Source organism: Pelobates fuscus, chromosome 1 (assembly GCF_036172605.1).
Source record: "Pelobates fuscus isolate aPelFus1 chromosome 1, aPelFus1.pri, whole genome shotgun sequence".
NCBI lineage: Eukaryota > Metazoa > Chordata > Amphibia > Anura > Pelobatidae > Pelobates > Pelobates fuscus.
The window spans coordinates 118,397,535-118,421,456 of NC_086317.1; the positions used below are offsets into that span (position 1 = coordinate 118,397,535).

The window sequence follows — 23,922 nt, forward strand, 5'->3', positions numbered from 1 at the left end:
TCTCACACTCCCTCCCCTCATTCAGCCTTATACACAGTAACCTTCCCACACTCACCCCACCTTATCATGCTCACCTCACCCAAATCCACCCTGCAACAGTCTCTTGTACAGTTGCCCTACACATACAGTCAACTTTCCACAGTCACCACCCCCCATTCACCATGTCACAGTCACCATCAAATTTCACCCTGTTACACTCATCCTTTCACAGTCATGTCCTAAACAGACAATGACCCTCAAACACATACAGTCATGCTCACACACAAATCACACCAACTCACCAGAAGGGCAATTTTTGCATCGGGGCCCCATGGTTTCTAGTTACGCCTCTGCATAGATGACCATACACACAGACACTCACAGACACACAAACACAAAAGGAAACTCAAAGCCATATAGACATTTCCAGGCACATAGACAGCAGGCATACAATGGCAGATACATACAATGGTAAAGATGAACACACAGATACCAGTACGCCTCGTCAGACTTACTCAGTAAGAAATACATAAAGCCAGATACACTCTGTCATACACAAACTGTTTATGTTTGTGTTTTTGACAGTATGTGTGTATCAGTGTGTGTCTCTGTGTGTTTGTGTGTATATGAGTGGTCATGTATTAGCACGCGTGATATATATATATATATGAGAATATATGGAATAATGCATTTGTGTAGGATTTTCTAATCTGTAACTATTATTATTAATTCTTTATTGTTTTTCTGCCCAACCAATTTTTTTGTTCTGTTTCCATTAAAGGTAACTATAAATAAAACATTAAAGCTTAATGCAGTGTGTAAAGATTGTGTCCTCTTTTTTCATTTTAGAAAATGTGTAGATTGTAATAGAAATCGTCACTTTTCTAAATTAACCTTGTTGCACCTCCTGGCTGTCAATCAGACAACCAGCCCTGTTACTTCCTGATAGTTTATCCCAATGGAGCTGAACTCAAACTCAATTGCCCAAAGCACCTGTTTAGCAGAGACTTCTCATTGAGCTGCATTTAGAAGTCTGTGAGTGGACAGCTGCAAACAAGTCTTGGCTAGGGAGAAAGGGCATGGCTTGCAAATGCTTCAGTCAGCAGATCTGCAGCTTTTGCCAGGTGTTTTTATTTATAACCTCCATAAAAAAAGCATCTGCTAATTAGCAATTTGTGTCCCTTTAAATAATGCGCTATGTGTGCATACTGAAATAAAAGACAGATTTGAATATTACTTTCCAGCACAACAAAATTACTTGATTCTTGTAGTGTTTTGTCGCAAACCACTTGATAGCGAAGAAGTTAACTGATAATAATTTAGCTATTCACTTTGGGTCTGTACGCGAGCTGCTATGCAATATATTTATTGAGTTTTAACAACAGACTTTTAAGTGGTGTCCTTTTGTTTAAATCAAAGTATATCTGTCTTTAATTTTACCCCCTACTGCACCTCAAGCTTTAGGAGTTATTGTAAAGCAGCAAAGTCCCAGCTAGCCATTATAGTTAAATATATTTGTTAGATTTAGGTGGCCAAAAAAGTAGACCCCAGCTTTTTGGGCACAAAAAAATTCCATGTTTGGCCAGTGTTAAGGCTGACAAATCTTTACAGAAGATGCAGTGAAACAACAGCTTGAAATTAACCTTATACTCTGGTCCCATTCTACATCTTCAAAATCATTATGTCGTATTATCAAAGCAATGCAATAACCTAGCAAAACATGGTTCATGAAAATCACTTTAAATACAATGATGTAAAAAATCCATAAATATGCATAAGGTATTTTAACAAGTCTTGTTTTTGTGTTGTTCCATCTGTTGCACATGTATTACAAAATGTTCAGGCAGTTCAAGGAGTTTCCAGAGAGACAAAGTTACAGTACTTTGGCTTTCAGTAGTTTGACTTTCAGGCAGTGGCGGATACAGCATTTCCTGTGTTAGTTTTTCCCCATTTCTTTTTAGTGAATAATCACATGTGTGTATTACCATATATTCCTCCTGAAATATTTTGTATGGTATTAGTTAAATAGTTAAAGGAACAATAAATCAACACGTTTGTTTAGGAATGCTGAACTTGATGGGCACCTGTCTCTTTTAAGCCTATGTAGCTATTTAACTATGCATTCCTGGCTCTATAGTGTTAAAAACACTATTTAGCAGGCCACCACACTTAAATAGGATAAGAGCTCCCCTTTATTCCAGCGCCACATGGGTCTGGCAGCACTGGCCCGGGCCCCAATCTGCCTTCTTGGCTGAGATCATCAGAATTGACAAACTCAGCCAATCCAATGCATTTACATGGGAGAGCAATGGATTCACTGAGATTGTCAATTCTGATTTTCTCAGCCAAGGAGGTAAGGCGGGTGGGTGAGACAAATGCCACGCTAGCCAATCAGCATCTCCTCATAGAGATGCATTTAATCAATACATTTCTATAAGGAAAAGTTCAGCATATCTATACAGAGGCTGGACACGCTGAATGTCAGTGCTGCACAACACAAAGCAACTTTAGTGGCCGTCTGAGTGACTGCCACTGGAGGTGTCCCTAGGCAAAAAAATATTAAACTAAACTACACTAAAAATAAGGCATACAATTTTGTTTACTACAATGCTTTCTTAACCTAAAATTTAGAAAACTGTTTTTTTAGCTAAGTCCATCTCTAGAGTGACTCATTAACAGCCTTCTGTGGGCCAAAATAATGAACAATTAATTAAATATACACATTTTAAAAGTGTAATTTAAAAACTGAGTAACTGAATATCTCATTAATAGTCACGGTACTAATAAAAAAGAAATGCACTGAATTTTAAAATAATAAAGTACTGGCACAAATCGTAACTGAGCTCCTACATGTCTATTTTACATCTATTATGTCTCGTGTAAACAGCTGTCATCATCATGTACATGTGAATCAGTCAGGTTAACAAATAATTGAACAAGCATGATTTCTTTAAAGCTTTCAACACTATTTAACGCCCACAAAACATCAAATTAAGAAAATCACTGTATACCTCCATTGTAATAATGCAACCATTAAAACCAGATAATCCAACTCCGTACATAAATGGTTTTGACACGATTGCCTGTTTTGCACCAGTACACCTGATAGCCTCAGAAAATGAGTTAAACATCAGGATCATTTCAATAAAATTCTAAGACTGACTAAAGGCATATTCATCTTACAAATTCTGTACTTTGTTATAATTTATTATACTAGTGATCAAATAATTGTCTTTGTGAATGAAAGAATATAAAATCTGTGGGAATAGAATAAGATATACATTTTCCAAAACAGCAAGCAGAATTATGTTTTTTTTTTTAAATAATTATATGCATCACGCTTACTTTTAGGTAGCCGTTGTACGATTAATTACATGCAGTTTTTGTTTAGCATTCTTTTTATGCTTTTTTTTATGCTAATCACACATTAGTGAAGTGGGTTTAAAAAAAATTATTTTTAAGATAATTTTAAGAAAATAATTTAAGGATAATTGTTTGTTTGACATATTTTCAGAATAAAATTGACTGCAGATTTTAAATTAAGTAACTAATACAATATTTATACATATCTGAAAAAAAAGTGTGATGAGGATTTAGTAATCTTTTGTAGCGTATATTAAAAGAAGCCCTAATGTTAAATTTAGGTGATCTTTTTTAATAATATAGAGAATCAGTAAACACCAATGGGAAAATGGATATAAATTAGACTTGTGCCTTCAGTTTTAGCGATTTGCAATTCATTCGAATTTAGCCCAATATTGTAGACAGAATGGAGCGATATATTCTAAGGAGAGGATATAATAAAAGTATTATTTTTTTTTAAGGGTGGAATCATCAGTAGAAAGTGCTTACTGGTTCACTGGTTTCTATGGTGATTGCCCCACTTTTAGTACTTCAGACCATTTTTTAGAATTGACAATGTTTTGCAAATCTCCCCCTAAGCCTGCGCTTGTTTCTCACACAGTGACAGTCCTGCAGAGAATAATGTCCTGCTTCACAGTTGCTGCTGAGCTCTTTGGATTAGAAGTAAGCCTGAAGAAGACAGAAATCCTCTACTAGGCCTGCAGCTCATGAAGTTTACCATCACCTCTGCATCAACATTGATGAATCAGAGCTGAAGACAGTCCATCAATTCAGCTACCTTGGGTGCATCATCTCTTCAAACAAAGAGATAGATAGCAGATTGGCAAAGTCAATCAGAGACCACCAGCATCAAGGCAATGCTTTTGAAGTCGCAGCTTTACTGGGAAGGGCATGTCTCCAGGATGGAAGTTTATTACCGACCTAAGGTTGTGCTGCACAGTGAACTGGTCACTGGGCATCGCAATAGAGGAGCGCCAAAGAAGAGGTACAAGAACTCTTTGAAGAAATCACTTCCTGCCTGTCACATTGACCATCGTCATTACTCTGCTCTGACCGTTGATCTAACCTAAATTCATCTGGCTGTCTCCTCCTTCAAGAATCCATGCAGGGCAGATATTGATAATTAAAAAGAAACAAAGGAAGGACTGTGACATTGTGGCATAAAAGTCAGACAAGATTTTCCCTTGCAGCTGCTGCAGCAAGAATTGCTTATCCCGTATTGGTCTCATCATTAACCAGCGTGTCTGCAGCAGACATGGACAACATGCTTCCTCAATCTTCATTTATGGAATCAAACCATACAAAATATTTTGCACTACATGGACTGGCTCACATTCTCTCCCTTTTTGGTAATCTAAATAGTTAAAAAGAATATTTTATATGGACGATATTCCGGCAAACAGAACTGTGAAATGAGTGTGTGTCGTAAGTAAATTTCATTTTAGGAAAAAACAGCTCAACAATTTTTTTCTGCCATGCACAAGTCTAATATTTATTCCCTTTTGTTTAACTTAGCATAGAACCGTCTACTATTTTTACTTATAAAAGGAAGGTGACAATTCCTGGATGGACAGAAATCTTTGCCAAAGGGGAGATTCACCAATGTTTTCTGTTCTAAAATGTGGTCCAAAGTACTAAAAATCACCACTGAAACCAATGGAACCAGCAAGCTCAGTCTATTTGAAACTCTTCCTTTTAGAATTTTCTACCACTTTTTAGAAAGCAAAACTTTGATAAATCCTCACTTTAGATTATACTGCTCAATTCTGTGTTAAGTATCAGAGATTCAATTCAACCCACCATTTGGCTGTAGCAGAACTGTAAATATATGCTTTGTGTGGTTAATTCTTGAAACTCAAAGATATCGAGTAATTTAAGAACTCTAACATTTGAGTCAATGCTGACACATTTCAGCAACTTTAGCATGTTTAAGAGAAAAATAGGCTATCATGGCTGCCCATCACAGAATTCTATAAAGGAATCAGAGCTCTGCATTAACTATGTTCAGTAATAGGCTAATTTCTGCTTAGTAAAGCACGCCTGTCACTTTTCAGACAGATTGACAGATAGGCAAATTATACTTTTGCCTGACATCTATATTTGGATATGGACCTGACTTTTGACTTAATCTCACAATAAGAGTGATGGCTCATAGGAAAATACATACTCTTGCAATATAGCCTAAAAAATATGAAAGTTTGCCCATTAAGCCCCATTTCTTTTTCTTCTCCTCTTCTCCTGTCCTGCGTTTCAAATGGCAAATAGATGGATTTCTTTGCCAAGGCACCATTCTGTTTTTCATCTCTGCAGAAAGACTGTAAATTGAAGGTTCTCACACCTCTCACTTCTGAACCTTTTAGCTGCAACGTTTGTAGATCAAAATTCATGTATGCATTCTTGCAACCAGAGAGGAGGAGGGGAGAGAGAGAGTTAAACACACTTCAATGATGCTTTGTATGCTACAATTGTACAGATAATTTGTGTCCATATATTTACTGCATATAGGACATTATTCTTCTCACATACATCCTCAAATATGTTTCAGTGACATTTTTAGAAACTACATTACATAAATACTATGAGATTATTTCCACCATAAACAGGTTATTGACCATAACCTTTAGCAGTTTTTCATACTTGATGTACATCAAAAAAATATAATTTCCTGCAATTAATTCAGATCCTATTTAATATCATGCACAATAAATGATCCAATACAGAGCCTCAACCTGGCAAATGATAAAAAAATAAAATAAATAAATAGATGTGTGTAACATATTCCTTTGCCTTGCGTAACCTCTAAGATAAGGAAAATGTGATGGAGTTTTGTGCTCTCAGCTTGTTTTTACTTACTTTAACATCACCATACAGGGGTGTGGGCATAATACAAGTCACATGTTTTTCCCTCTGGTTAGTAATATGTCCATAAGGCCATAGCTATTATTTTTTTCCTATACATGATATAGAGAGTCAACCACATGCATGACTCCAGGTTTAGCAGGGTTATTTTTTTTTTTTTTTTATTATTTAACTCAATTCTTGCCCTTCTTTCCAGCAACTGATTAATAACAGAACTTGAGATACCGTAATCTCAAATTGCTCAGAGTATGTTTCACATCACTTTGCAGACAGAGTATTAAGAGTATCAAAACTAATTGGAGTTTATTTCCTAAACACCAACCTGAGTTTAAAGCGACACTCTGGGCATCAACACAACTTTAAAGCATTTGATAGATGTTGGCCTAATTTAATTTTATTTTTTTGCATTCTTAAATCTTTACAGTTTTGCACAATTGCAAAATGCAGCACCATAAGCCTGCCTCCATAGGCACACCCCATTAATGAAAGAAAAAAACAAAAACTTCCTTATAAAAATTATGCACACAATCTTAGCCACAACAGCACTGAGTGAGTGATTTTTATTCACAACCTGGTTGCAGACAGTCAAAAACTACAGACATATATAAAAACTACAGACAGATATTCCCTTACTATATCTTTTACGTGTGGTCCTCTTCTCATAATACAGGTTACTTTGTAGTTCAGATCATTCAGTACTGTCAGTGGCTGATCTCTGTGAGTACATTTGATAAGGAAGTGTTTTTCTGGAGTGGAGGGGTGTGGCTAAAAGGCAGTATTATGGTGCTGCATTCTGTATAACATTTATTCATTTTATGCAAAACAATTAAGATTTGAGAGTGCAAAACATACATCATATCATTGAGGCCAAAACCTATAAAATGCATTAAAGTAGTATTTGTGCCTGGCATATACCTTTCAAACCAAGTTGCCAAATTTAGGGGGGGGGGGGGGGAAGCAAATTTGGAATTATTCTCAAATTTACCTAAAGTCACAGCTTAACTAATTTAGATTATATTTTGGATTATTATTATTATTATTATTATTATTATTATTATTATTATTATTATTATTATTATTATTTTACAACCCTTTGACCTTCGTGAGTAAACCCTATTCATTATGAACCCTTTATGTTTTTAATGAAGCAGAAAATATATTGCTACAAATCAATTTGCAGATTGAGAGAAATGCTTATTTTACCAATACCATTTAACCTCTTTACAATTACCTATGCACAACATAAATACCTATACATGAGCTAGTTAGTACTTTATAATTAGACATGAAGTAAGCAGTTTTTTTTTAATGCACCCATAGACATTCTATCAAGCACAAAGGGAATATGAGCTTCTATTTCCAATCTGTTACATTTATAAAGATAATTTTGCTGATTCTAGATTTACTATTCTCCAGGCATATGAATAAACTAGGTATGGGAAAGAATGCCTATAATATGAATATACCACCACATCCTGCCTTTAACTCCTTAAATCTAGCCTGGTTTAGAATCTCAGTTTCCTGCACACCCATATGGTGCTAAAATAGTTACCATCCATGTTATTCAATAAACACTTCCTTTCAAAACACATCTGTTCAGGATGTCCAAATCCATCATTTCTTTAACTCAATTTATTAAAAATTAGCTTTTCTGACAGAAGAATCTGCTGTATGAACAATATACAAGAATAAAGGGAAATGGCGCAAAATAGGTCATGCAACAAATTGATATAACAAAAGAATACAAAAATAATTCTCTTCAGACTTGAGCAGTACATCATTTTGTTGGAAACATGCAAAAACACTGTATATTATCTCACAATTATTTACAGCTATTTTCTAAGTCACAGTAGCTTCTGTAGAAAACAAAATAAAGGTAGACATGGATTCTATAAGCAATTTGTATAATAAATTACATCACAATGTGCGTATACGGGAATATTACTCGTATTAAAACTTTATTCATTTAACCTCGTGAGGACAAATGACTGCATTTTTATGTGGTTTTATTAATTTAATTAACAATTATCTAGTATTTTTACCAAGGCCCATTACAAAATGAATAATCATAAAATTCTATTCCTGTACCAAAATGACAACTCTTACTTATTTAACAACGGCAGGATTCTATATAGCTGTCAGTTCTAAAAAAAAATGCAGGAATTTATTTTATTTTATTTATTTATTACTGCCATTTATATTCAGCCACTGTACAATAAGGGGAGAACATACAATATATACAGACCAATACAAAAGATGGAACGGGCCCTACCCGTGAGCTGAGATCTAGCCATTGAGCCATCTTATACAATGTGCTTAGTTAGATAACTTGTGAGCTTACAGTTTTGGCTGTATATGACATTTAAGGACCATATATATATACACATATTATCCTTAAGTGGTTAAATCAGCATACATGACTTGCATTTTTCATATTTGTGCAGGAAGTGAACAGCCATATTACACCGCATTAAAGTGGATAAGCCATTTTAAAGTAACACTCCAAGCACCATAACCACTACAGTGTGCTGTAGTTATCATAGAAACAAAGAGTGCCCTAGCACCCCTCCATTACAAAGAATCAATCATTTTAGAGCAGTCTGACTTCTTACCTGAAAGGTGCTGCTCGCCTCCTCTTTAGTTCAGTGAGAGCCATAAGCTCCTACACAGATGCTCCTGTAAGTTCTCCTGAGCTAAGCCCTGCTGTGAAGATCTAGCATCTTGGCTGACAATGTCAGCTGATCATGCTCTGCTATTGTGCTAATTCCTACAATAGCAGAGCGCTCACTGAGCTGTAGTGGAGACAAGGAGCCGTGCCTCGCAGATCCCAAGTAATTCATGGTTCTAAAATGGTATGACTTCTTACAATGTGGGTTCACCAGGACTCTTCTGGCATCATAGCCTGTAGTGTTCCTCTAAGGAAGTGTGTCTTAGTTTTAGCTTTTACTTCTTTAAAAGTGATTTTCATTGGTCAAGGCTAGCCAAGAAGTGGCTTCTATTAATAGACATCTGCAATGCTAGTCAAAAATGGAACAAACACAGATATATAGCTTCACTTTACGTGAGGAAACACCGCTTTTGGATTTCTAAGGTAGAATTTTGAGGCACATGGAGTCTGATGAGGTGTTTTCACTGGACACTTTAATATATAGCACTGTGGTTAACTCAATTTATTATTACTACACAAACATGCACATAAACAAATGAAATCCACGCACATGGTTTCTTAATAGAAACATTGGTATCTTTAAAGTGAAAATAAAAAAAAAATGCAGAAATGTAAAAGAAAAAAAACATGCAATTGGTTTACATAATACATTAAATGGACATATCATCAATGCTCATAGCAAACTTTGCTCGTTAGGCAGCTAATCAAGAAATAATACTGGTATATTTGAAATCATATTTCCCTAAAGAAACATGAATCTCCATAGCAACTAGCATGCTGCCAGTTCTTAAACCTCAATCCTTTCAGTTCTTACTGAATGCATGCAATATTTTCTATACAAGGGACTGTCAAAAATATATCTAACACGTGAGAATATAACTAGCAGATCCTTATATACAAAAAGTGTATCATTCAGAATAAGTGTGCGTGCGCGCACACGTGCACTCACACACACAAACTCACACACACTCTCACAAACTCACACACACTCTCACAAACTCACACACACACACACACACGCACGAGACTTTTCCTATACGCTTTTATCTTTATTTTGTTCATCCATATCTTATCTTAAATGGCTTTGTAATCTATGTCACTATAACCCATACCTACCCTATGGACAGTTTAAATAAAACCTTTTCATATAATGTTGCAATATTGTTTATTATATCCCAAGAGCCTCTGAAGGTATCAATACAGACACCAGCAAAAAAGGTCACACAACTATTTTTTTAAATGCCAGAAAGATTTGGGATTTGCAGTTCTTTGTGTAAATTCCCATGGAGCCATTAGCAATCGTTTCTCGTAGACATTCTTTTGAGTCCATTACAGTATCTCTCTAAGGTACTGGTCTGATGTTATAAAAGTTTGTGATTATCTGCTTAAAATTGCTATTTCTTTCTGCTTGTATGCCACTATAGGGAATAACTATCATCTCAGTACAAAAAGATTTCCCCATAATTATACCTGTGTATGTAAGATTCATACGGATTGTGCAGAAAGATTGAATTTTCAATGACAGGAATGAAGGTATACAAAAGGTTCTGGGAATATTATTAATGTTGGGTTTTGTGTACTATTGTCATGATTACATGATGATACTGTCTGAATCGCCTTTCTCCTAAAAGATAAAAAATATAGTTTTAAAGTGATATATATAGATGTACTCTGCAAAAATAGAAATCATACAAAACCATATACAATTTTATATTTAATAAAATAATTACATTCCTAAGGCTGGAAGGGTTTTACTCATTAACATTGCAAGTTAATCGGATAGTTCATACATACCAGTATGTTATCACAATGAAAATTGATTATAAAGTGCATGTTCAAGTGCACTTTCATAACTGATTTACATAAAGACTGGATATATTGATATTTACTCTTTTTATGTATAACATATATGTTATTTTCTTTTTCATTGTAAAAGTTATTGTTATTATAATAATATCTATTTAATATAATATATTTGAAAAGTAATAAAAATGTCTTTGAAAATTCTTTAATGTTAGGTTCAAATAATGTGCAGAACATATCCCATTCTGTTCATGTTCTTTGCCACACATATACACAAATACATACATAGGTGGCATCCGTATTAGACAAGTAACGAAAGTGAAGCAAATTCAGAAAGAATGACATTATTGATCAGGATCATGATAGAAAAGTTACAAACCCCGGTATAATATAGCATGGAGTAACCTATAAAAGATTAAACAAAAGTCACACAGAGAAAGATCTGATAGTGACTAATGTTGACTAATACTTAACTTCACCATCTAGTCCTTTTCCATATAAAAGAAAGATACTACAACTTTGGATGTCTAATTGTCATGAAAAGCCATTCAGCACCTACACCTTCCTGTGGAATCCCAATACACTGCACAAGAAAAACAGTAATGGAAACAAATGATAAAACAAACATTATGCAAAGGACAATATAAGTGCCAATACAGTGAGTAGCCCTAGGAAGGATAACTCACCTAAACATTAAACATATTGTTAAAGGAAATATAGGTTCTCGGAAACTTGTTTAACTCACTTTCATTGTCTGCATTGAGACAGTTTGATAGCTGGTAAAAACTAGAAAAAAGATTATGCAGAAGGTCTCGTTTCATAATCCTGTTAGATTTACTGCATACAAATCAGCTATGCTTACTAAACAAATTACAATGGAATGAAACATATTGTTAAAGTGAAGATTTGTCTGTCTGTCTATCTATCTAATCTGGTGCAATGTATTGTTTTCGGTTTCCAAAGGCCAGTGGTGCTATCTTCTACCCCGCAGGTGCACTACCTTTGTATTCTATTTGGCTATGACTTTTTTTTTACTCTCAGTATATAAACAAAAAAAAAGAGGAATTCCGCACTCCTATAAAAAATCCTGGTGCAAGCAGACCTGGTGTTAGCTACCCCTAGGTTAATAGTTGAATAAAGTTGTGGTCCATGCACTCAAGGATCAATTTAAAAAGCAGAATTATTTGGAAAAGTGCAACGTTTTGATCTCTAGGAGCTCTTTCTCAAGATCTTTCTCTCTCTTTTTTTTACTCTCCACTTCCATAAAAACATAGCATTTCCCCTTACTAGCATTGGAATTTCCTCAGCTAACATGTTTGCCCACTTCTTGATTATTTCTCTCAATGGTGTCTGCAAAGTGCTCCTCATTTGTCTCACTAAAGTCCAGATTGCTGCTTTAAATCTATGAATGTTCCTTACACACTCATCTACTTGACCCTCCATTCATTCCTCCTTGTAATGCACTCGAGTCAGTGATCCCATCCAAATCTTAACACATTTTAGCCAAGCATATCTTTTTAACCAGGTGAAGGCACTTTCAATCCCACACATCAATTTAGCCAAGCATATCTTTTTACCCAGGTGAAGGCACTTTCAATCCCACACATCAATTTAGCCAAGCATATATTTTTACCCAGGTGAAGGCACTTTCAATCCCACACATCAATTTGTCTTTGACATACCACCACTGACTTGTACTTACCTATCCTTTTACCATGACATAGGTGATACTGACCTTAACCTATGTAACCTCTAGGCAAAAAAAACATACATATATATGCTCTAAACTGGACTCTCTGCTTTGACAAACATTTGGACGAATTTGGGTGGATTGATCAAATATCCAAATTCCAAGACAAAAATATACCTGAATTGCAGACTAATCAAACTGTGCAATCCTGAACATATGCTGAACTTCCCAAAAATGAGATGATTGCTGAGAAGAAAAGATGATAGACAACTCTGAGACAGTCACTAAATGTTGATTTTATTCACAAGTCAAGTGAGAAGTGAGTAACAAAAGGAAAAACAGGAAGATCAAAAAACATAAATGTTTAGATGTGATATATTTAATAAATATATCATATGTAAATATAGCTGTTGTTTTTTCACTACACCTCCTGTTTTTCCCTCTAATGGTTCCTTTTTCTCAGTTGATCTGTGAACCAATTGGCAGGAAAATGCTCCCATCAATGTACTGCAAAATATATAGAACATTATATATTATAGTAATTATAATATTAAATAATTTGTATATATTATGTTTATATTTTATATAGTTTATATTTTGAAGCACACTGATTGGCCCATTTTTACACCTTTTTGGTTTGTTCTCCTGATTCAGTTTCTTGATCAACATTCAGCAGAGTCAAACCAACATCCAGCTTAATTTCAGGTACCCCAAAAGATTTTCTATCTTTGTAAAAAGAAAGGGTTCAGCAGTATGGACATTTCTCACTGTGCACAAGTCTGTCAATGAAACACTGATTATCATTTTGTTTCTGATGATGTTAGTCATTTTACACTTTGTTTTGTCAATCTCCAGTCCATTTTTATATTAGTGTGCAGCTATTGACTATATTCTAATAAATCATACTTTTTAATAATCACTTTTAATTCAATAAAACTAATCTGATTATTTTTGTTAACCTTCCAAGTGTTTTTTAAATCATTGTGGGATTATTTTCAGCCACCAGATGGCAATATATTTCTCAATATCTATCTTGTTTACATAATGCAGTAATACTAATATTTTAGTCTATGTCCCTGTAAATAGTTGTATTATCAATAAACAAGCAAACACATGCAGGATGATTTGCAGATATTTACAACAGAAGGAACTTCTTTGTAGATTTTGAATGCACAAGCATGATTTTAAAATACAAAAGCACAGGAGTTAGGAAATATAATGAATAGAAAAGAAAGTGCTATTTTTTGTGAAAGTATATAAAGTTAATCTTTTTATTAAGCTTGTTTACCTTTATATCACAAAAAATGTTTTGCCATATCCGTGACAAAGTAACATGAGAAAGGTACAGTCTAGGTCAGACCCATTCTTTTGGAAATGTATTATCAACAATACCTTTAAACAAAATTCAAAATGGCCTAATCCCCAAAAATGTTTAAAATAATACTTAGTTTTATAGTTTATTTCTTGTGAACACCCTTATTCATTACATCAATAGCAGTGTTAAAGTAGCTTGGCTAAACAAGAGTATTTTGTCTGAGTAGTCAAAATGTTGGGATATCTCTACTTAGCACTGACAGGTATAGGTGAACTGACAAGCAGATTGCACACTTTATTGTGCAGTTATCAGTTCTGCTCAGGACTTTTATGGGACTTCTACTTCGGTTATCGGATTTCTACTTGTGAAAACTAGAATTAACAAACTAACTGAATTACAACTCCACAAAACGTTGTTGTGCTTTGAATGACGTGTTGATTTACACTCCAGGTTAGGAAATATGAACAAAATGGGACCTTAATGCCACTTCTATAAACCACAAGAAGTAAAAAATAGAACGGTGTAAAACAGAGTTCTCAGTCCATCAATGGCACCCAAAATTGGAATGGCTAATGCAGAAGTTCAATTCAGTATTAATCTGACCACGTCAGGGGGACCATGCAGCTTCTCAAAAAACAGTGTGACAAAAATGTTGTGACAGTTCCTATAAATTCTTTGTCCCATACCACTACCACAAGGACCTGTAGTTATCATGATGCTTAGAGTTACCCTTTAATGTCGCAGAGCCTTATGTATTCTACAAAGGTATACCACATGAGTGAATGCTATGTTTCTTTCATTGCAGTATTTTATCTTGCTATTCATAAAATGATATGTAATGATGTCAGTATGTTTTGGGATCTTAACTGGCTATATTATGAATATTTAACTCCTTAAGGACCAAACTTCTGGAATAAAAGGGAATCATGACATGTCACACATGTCATGTGTCCTTAAGGGGTTAAATATTGGTAGACACTTCATCAAATAAATAAAAAGAAAGGATGATCTATATTTTAAGAATAAACATGTAGCTATTAAAAAGTAACAATTATTCCAAAGATCTGTAAACATATATAGAAGATCCGCCATCTAAACAAACATGCAAAATAATCTCCACATTCAACTTGGATGACAGCTATCAGATGGATGATATACAAGATGTGTGTAACATATTCATTCTCACCTTGAGGTCAGCGGCCATGCATCGGCATGAATGACACTTGCGTCATGTTAATGGACGCCGATCACTGCGGATCCAAGGCTACTTATATCCCCACGCTTGCTCACATGATTGACAACATTGACGTGCACGTGATGTCACGCACACACCGTGCGCACGTTTTGGGGTCAAAGAGCGATCCCAGCCAATCAGAAAGGTAAAGCAGCTATAAAAGCCTAGTATTACCTTCCCTCATTGCCCTGTCGTGGTTTCCCTAGTGGTTGTCCGAGAGCACGTTCCTTATTCAAGTTATTCTGTTTTTTGACTTTGGCTTTGATTTTGACTTCCCTGTATTCTAGTATCCCGGATCTCTATGTTTCCTTTATCATTGTGTCCCTTTATGTGTCACCAGACCTCAGATATTACTCTGACTATTCTTTGTTACGTTAGTCCGGCCATTCTAAGGCCCTGTAATACTTTACCTATTAGTCTCCTGTGTTACACAATTCTATGTGCTGGATCATACTGTAATCCTGTTTTGATGATGAATCTGTTGTGTTACTTTATTATTCTTACTACTTTTCCTGCTATTTGAAATAATTGTTAAAAGAAAACTGACAGTTCCCATTTTCTTAGCTCACTAAACTGCAATTTAAGTCCTCAGAAGATAACTATGCTTACCTAACCAAAAATCACTCTGGTAGTTTATTCTAAAGCACACTAATATATACCTGGATATGACACATTATGTCATTAAAATGTTTTCCTTAGTCAGGTAAAGACTGGTCCTGACCATTGATGACTTAAATGGCAGGACTTGGGATGGAATTTAATGCAATTTAACAATTTTCCTTAAGTATTGTCTGTATTAGGGAATACACATTTTTTTGTATTATTTGTTTCATTTATTGTCTTCTTGGCTTTGAACAAAATCCCGTATTTAAATAGACAGATAAAAAAAAGTTAAAATGCCATATATAAAATTCTGGGTTTGAGCCTCAAATTCTCCACTCACCAACACATACAAGCTATGACCATAAATCAAGAAATTCTCTAATATTTAGGTGGTGTGATTATTTTCTTTTTACATCTTGTCACAAGAGAACTACAAGATACTTTTATTTTTTCCCCCTCTGCTACTAAAGTATATGTTCAGTTTAATTATTTAACAAGCACAAATTTATCTTTATTTATAGCATGTCACGCAGCTTAAACCCCTTTTAAACTCAAACTGAAATTTGTTTCACAAACATTTATGTGCAAGATATACATCAACTTTATTGTATGGTAATGGTTTGATACCTTGTGAAAAGGCATGTTATTATAGTTTATGATAATAATTTCACAAACCTGACAGAACGATTGAAATTCGCAATATTGCTAACAACTTTAAGGAACATTAAGCTTAAAATGTATCAATTTATTTCCGAGAATATCACTATAATAAACTCTATACAGATACACTCGGCAAAGGGCACATGTAGAACAGTAGTCATTCAAAAAGTAATAATATATTAATGATTAAATTAGTTGAATAAAAACCAATATAAATATGGCCTCATAGAATAGTTTGCCAGAACTAAGTGTTGGCATGAAAAATGACCAGATGTAGAAGCCTGGCAAAGCATATTACTTGGCTGATAAAAATATTCATATAGGGCAATTTTCATACAACCTTGAAACACACTTCACAAATTAGAACAGCAGATATACACACACACACTGTCTATTTAACATAGTATGTTATTAATACATAGTCAACTTATGTGTTGCTTAATCCCTTTCCTCTTTACAATGTGTATTCTTGATTTAAATATTTAATTTTTCTTCCCGTAAAGTCTAACTTTACCCCTTTGTACAATTGATCAGTCTTTTGAAAAATAATTCTACTAGAACTCTGAATGTACTTAGTACACTTTAGGCATGCTTTGAAGGCTGGAATAGCAGTTCGCAATATTCTATATTTTATAGATGTGTGATAGCAATGCATTTACTGGATATGGGCATCATGCCATCATACAGATGTTATGTTCTGTATTCAAGTGTAATATTTTCCAAAATGCACTATCAAAAAAAAGATCCTTACAAATATCCTTAAGAGGATATTCAAAATTTTCTTTGTCATACCTTCTTTCTCTATATACAGCAATGATTGAGTAAGAAACAATTCAGGTAACAATGCATTGTTATATATGAATGAAAATAGCTTTTCTATCTACTTCCCAAATTACATGTGTCTCATAGCTAGCAAATGTGTTTCAGACTGTCGTTCATCCACAAACCCGATTCACCCATCCATCTGCTACCCATCTATCTTCTTGCCCGTCTGCTCATTCATCATGTATTAGGAAGAATGGATGGTTGTCTGCAACCTTTACCACATGTAAATAATCTATCTATCTAGCTACCGATCAATCTATGTATCTATATGGATACCAACTAATTGACCTATCTAGCTACTGATCTATCTATCTATCTATCTATCTACCTAGCAATCGATCAATCTATCGACCTATCTATCTAGCTACTGATCAATCTATCTATCTATCTATCTACCTAGCAATCGATCAATCTATCTACCTATCTATCTAGCTACTGATCAATCTATCTATCTACCGACCTATCTATCTAGCTACTAATCAATCTATCGACCTATCTATCTAGCTACTGATCAATCTATCTATCTATCTAGCAATCGATCAATCTATCTACCTATCTATCTAGCTACTGATCAATCTATCTATCTATATATCTATCTACCTAGCAATCGATCAATCTATCTACCCATCTTTCTAGCTACTGATCAATCAATCTATCTATCTATCTATCTAGCAATCGATCAATCTATCTACCTATCTATCTAGCTACTGATCAATCTATCTATCTATCTATCTATCTACCTAGCAATTGATCTATTTACCTATCTATCTAGCTACTGATCAATCAATCAATCGATCTATCTATCTCTGAAGATGTTCTAAGCATCCATAGGTTATCTAGATGGCCAACTCATTGAGAGTTGCTATACATATATATGTATAGATATATAGATATATAGATATATAGATATATAGATATATATATAAAAACAAATTAATACTGGTGAAGAGTCAATGAACCAACCAAACCAAAGTTTTATAAATGATATTATCGCTTACATTTTACTCTTTTTTTTTGTCCTCCACTCTTACAAAATCTTCAGTTCCAATCATTGTTCTTTTAACTAGAACAGTTATTTGCCTGCAATTTTCATCTAAAAGATTTGACTGAATATTCCTATCCTTGCAAAAAAAAACACTCTGTGTGCAACCAAAATATAGTTTATTTTCAATAAAGTGATACAATTACACAGAAAGATAACTTCATAAGATGAAGATGAAGCATGATCATAAAGAAAATGTGTTTATTAACATCTAGCTATGAGAATGAACTTTAAAGTCCTATCACAATTATTATAGTATTACATTTTTCCCTTAAGTTATTCTTAGCATTGAAAGCATTGTAATGAATGTGAGAAAGAAATTGAAATAAGCAACATCTGTTGGGAGTCAATTTGTATTTTCTCAACTACTTATCAGTTTGGATCTAGTTTATTACAGCTACAAGTGGATGGTAAACAGCATGGATGCTGTTAAACATAGAACTGGCACTTGAAAAGCTTGCACGGTAATAGGAGTAAGTATTCTATAAGAGTATGTCTCTGTACATGGGATTTCTAGCTCATATTCCTTAACCATTTCAATAAGCATCATAATGCAGAAATAAAATAAATATTTTATTTAAATGATATTAATTAATATATGAATTAACCTACCTACCTCTCTCTATATCTGTCTGTCTGTCTGTCTGTGTCTCTGTCTGTATCTCTATCTGTGTCTCTGTCTCTCTCTATCTACAGTGACAACTTTAATCATCCCTCCTGTGTTTTGTTTAACCAGCAGAAAGTAACACAGCAAACAAGAGACTTACAAAGGGTATTCTTTGCTGCATGTCTGCTACAAGATAGGGTCATAAAACATTCAAGTTTTTGCGTTCTGGGCAGAAATGCTATGAGGCATGTCACTAAGGGAAATTGGTTGGCAAAAATAAAACTTTACATTAGGCCAGCACTCGCCTTCTGTGCCCTAGGCTTAGCACCTTGGCATGGGAAACTCTAGTAGAACTTGCGATCCAGAGTAAAGAAAACCCCTCTAAACCAGATAGACAATAAATATTTTTTGTCTTTTATTGAAGTGGAACTAAGTCTCTTAAGCTCCATTTTTAAGCTCTCCATAAGTTTAAAAAGTAATCCAGACGTGGACCCCTTGCTCACGGTGCCTAGAGAGATATCAGCTATGCCTCACTGATGATGTCTAACAAGGCTGAAACAATCGTCTGGGGTTGCTGTGTCTCTCGTGCAGAGGGAACTTGCTGGCATTTTGGATCTGGACTGCCCATATGGGTGGGACCAGTCTGATATGTTTCTGAGATGTTCTCTCTGTAATGGCACAAGATGAGCAAAAACCAGCTTGAGAACTGAGCAGAGACCCACCAAATGGCAGGCTATTTCAGCTGCTGTCCGTTCTCAGTATACTCTTGCGCTACATTTTTTTACTCTCCATAAGTTTAAAAGGTAATCCAGACGTGGACCCCTTGCTCACGGTGCCTAGATAGATATCAGCTATGACTCACTGATGATGTCTAACAAGGCTGAAATGATTGTCTGGGGTTGCTGTGTCTCTCGTGTAGAGGGAACTTGCTGGCATTTTGGATCTGGTCTGCCTGATATGCTTCAGATATGTTCTCTCTGTAATGGCACAAGATGAGCTAAAACCAGCTTGAGAATTGAGCGGGACCAACCGAAGGGCAGGCTATTTCAGCTGCTGTCCGTTCTCAATATACTCTTGATCTCCATTTTTTGCTCTCCATAAGTCTCTTAAGCAGCTGAGCTATGCACCTGGACAATTTTTCCCCGGAAGAAATTGGGCTGGGTTTTATGAATTGTACATTTTGGAGTACCTTAAGTCACCCAGAATCATTGAGTTAGTGTAGGGCTTTTGATAAATGATCCCTGGATTTCTGTACCTCTCTGTTAAATAGGGAGCAGCAGCTATTTACTATATTTTGTATAAAATTGTAACTTTGTGGTAAAATTATATTTAGGTGGAATAAGAGATAGTGTTTTATGTGTATCTCGATTGATTGAATGATCTATCTATCTATCTAAATACACGTATGTAGAGCTGGAATTCTTGTTTGCAGGAAAAAAACTCTGTAACCTATAAGCAATAATTGGCTAGCCACTTAATGGTGAATGGTAATGTTTGGTACATAGACAACTGATTGTAAAATTATGTTCAAAACACAGTTTCTAAAAAAAAAAAAAATCTCCACTGTTTTTAGCCAAGCATTTGCAAGCTGGTTGTCAGCTCACTTTACCACCCTGAACAAATCTTGGATTTACAATGAACCATAGCAGTAGAAAAAACAGAATATATAGAATATATTATTGTACTAATTAAAAAGTACATAGACTATGGTAGTACATGATTATTGATATTTCTAAATATAAATTCCCTAAAATGTCATTGTTTCAGTTATAAAGCAATGCATTGTTTTTGTTTTGCTAAAACTCTACAATATGAAATAGCACACTTAATAAAAGAATTCAAATGACAAACATTACACTCCTTATCACAATTCTGGGTCATTTAATGAATGCCATAGATATTGTCAGAAATAGCAGCATTGAATGTTCGAGGGCATTTTAGACATTCAATATAAGCACATATAACCATGGAAACAAAACTCTGAGAAAAGTAGTTAGTCCAATTACTATGGAAACTGAGCAAAAGCAAACAGAAGTTTGCCGTTATATCTCATTATGATATATATTGAGCATAAATTAAATTATTATCTAACCATGGACTTATCAACACATTTTTACCCAGTGGTTTGCAATTTATTTTTATATATTTAAAAGAGATTCCACCGTTCTTAATAGCAAGAATTTTTTTTTTTTCAGCATTATAGCAGCCTGTCTTATTCAAAATAATTTTCAACCATTATAGTGAATGGTTGAACTTCACAACCCTTGTTCTTGACATGAACAAACAGCAGAGCATTCCAACCAATCAACATATGATATGCAAAACAGTTCTTTGGCTTCAAGCAACAAGTGACATCAGGATACAGAGCTATGGATTTTATATTAACATGCCATTGTGGTTTATAAATAACTATTCCATTTAAAAGATTAACCATTGCCAAATGAGTTATGTTTCCCACCTCTGAACTCACCTCTGAACTCATTCATTTGCATTATGTAACGGGAGGGTAAAATTATGGTTAACTCACCGTGTTCTAACAATAGTAGATGTTCCTGTCTTAAATATAGTTTAAATGACAGATTTCTAAATCTTTTCTAAAAATATTTCTAAATTTCTAAAATAATGGTTAACTCACCGTGTTCTAACAATAGTAGATGTTCCCGTCTTCTAAATCAGATCTTAAGCTTGAAACTTTGTTTTTTAGTTAAACATGAAATTGTTTAAATTAATAAGGGCATTTTAGGATAAGAGCTGAAATAATAAAAAAAAACTACAAATTTAGCAATTTTGTTTTAGGGTTTTCATGATTTAAAATCTATGATTCCCTCGTTATTTCTCTGCAGTTCTCGGTGTGATTAGTAATCAGGTATTTGTTTTTGATTAGCTTTATGATGTTATTTTATTAGGGGTATTCATTAAAGTGAGTATTCAGCGTAAATTCAAAGTTATTTTTATATATAAGGCCACAGTTGCTGAAATGAAAGCATAGCAGACTTAGAGAATAGTTTGGCTATTTTGTACTTAAATTTTAAATTAACGTTGAATTAAACATGAATTCTTACTTTTGTGAATAACCCTTTATATAATTTTTTAAAGGACCAAATTAACTGAATACCTGAATACCTGAAATTCTGAAACTGGAAAAAAAGCACAGAGGAAATCTACAACATTACTACAAGAAATTATGATTTTAGTTGCAAAGAAAGCTTTGCATTATTGCAGATGACTTTATGAAAAACAACTTTGTTGAAACGATTATATAACTTTTAACACAGTTCTCTGATAACTTGTTCATGAAACGTGTTACACAATTATAACTTTAGACTTGAAGAAAGGAGATTACACATACTTCCGTGGAAATGTTTCTATGAGTAATATATCTACAATTCACTGCCTAGAGAATTTTTGCAATTGACTTCATGAAAATTGGTAAGATACAACTTGCAAAGCAGGATACACATAATGGTATTTGTACAATATAATATAACAATGGTTAATAATCATGTCTACAGATAACTATCATTACCATTTTAGATTCAAAAATATTTTTACCTTATTTTGAGGCAAATTAGAAATCACTTCAAAGTGGGTTTTTGCTGTATTTTGGATCAACTGTTATGTTTAAACACTATAGACTTAAGTCTTTTTTTTCCTGCTCACATTACTATGTATAGTACTAATATAAAGACAGTCTTCAGACATGGGGGCTCTAGAGAGTAATATAAATATAAATATACATAGTTTAGGTAACATAACACAATTGTATAACCTGATATCGCTTACTATCATATTTGCATGTACGTGTATTTTTTTTATCGCTGCATCATTCACCACCTTGTTATCCTGTCAAATGCAGTTGTATTAATTTACAATCTGATATAGCGCCAGCAAATGATGGACACAAACATACATTTGGCAGCTTATCAGAAAATGTGTACAAAGCACTGTAATGCAAAAAATACAGAAAAAAATAACCATTTAATGGTGATGGAAAAAACACCAGCCACTGAGTATGACATATAACAAGGAGCGAAGAGATACCTATCATATCAAGTTCCTTTTATAGGTGTAAGTAGTAATGTATTAGAAGCGGCAATGTTGTGTTTTTATTTATTTACCTGTTATCCATTACTTTGGGTCCTGTTCACTATTTTGTCAGTTGTGGTGAGTAACTTGACAAATATAGATCAACATAAAAACAAAAACTAAAAAATAAGTCTCCAGCCCAATTTGTGTCTTTACAGCTGAGCTATTTGGCCTCAACCAAAGCTTGCTGTCAAGTTAATATAACACTTTGTTCAAATAAAACAAAACTTGAACATTTAACTATAATGAGTTACAAAACAAGAGATTGCCCTAATATTCTATTTGAAGAGATGCCGTTAAATTACAAGCATTTTTTTTTCTAGAGAGAATGTTCTCCCTTTTCAACCGCAAATATATTCACTTACTGAATTGTGATAAACTGACAACTACAGAATGTAGCCCAATTTGATAAGTTTGACCATATCTTGACCTAAATTATTTTGACTAAATTGTTTTCAATTCAGTTTCCAGTCAATCCCTATTAACAGATTAGTGAATATATTACCTGATATTACCTAGAACCAAAATACGGATACAATAAGGGGTTTCTCAGCAAAGTAAGAATCTCAACAATGATGGTGTCAACATCTTGTGCACCAGGCTGTCAAAGATTAATTATAGATATCCACCACATATTTATCAATTTTTAGAGATTCAAGAAGCAAGACCTCAACCATGTAACATATAATATATAATATCTAATCAAAGTAACATTACTGAGGATGTCTATTTACTAAACAGCCAACCAACATGCAATATTTAGGCAACAGTATTTTTTATTCAACTTACAGGGTTATTTACAAATGTGAGAAGCATCAGGAATTCAAAGTAAAAAAAATTAAAAAAAATATAAAGCCAAAGTAACTAAACTGGAAGAACAAGTGACTTAAGGATTCTTTAGGTTTGGCTATATTGGTCATAACATTTGAAATAATTTTTCAATTAACTTTGAATTCCTGAAACATCTCATGTTAGTGAATAACCCTACAAGTGTAAATATTGGTATTTTGGCCTTCATATTGCAAGCTTTTTGTAATCTCATCACAGCATACTACTTAGTGAATAAATCCTATAGTAGATCTTCACGTTTCTAAGGAACAATCCAATTCACTAGTTCTTTCAATATGACTAAACAATTATGAGGTTCCACTTACTATAACAATCATTTAGGGACTGAAATTAAACTCT

At 34.0% G+C, this 23,922-nt stretch overlaps 1 protein-coding gene across 1 annotated transcript in view; it reads right to left on the reverse strand.

The window, feature by feature from the left end:
• IL1RAPL1 (interleukin 1 receptor accessory protein like 1) overlaps positions 1 to 23,922 on the reverse strand; it is a 1,343,461-nt gene that overhangs the window by 1,037,292 nt on the left and 282,247 nt on the right. The gene's annotated exons all lie outside the window — the stretch shown is intronic.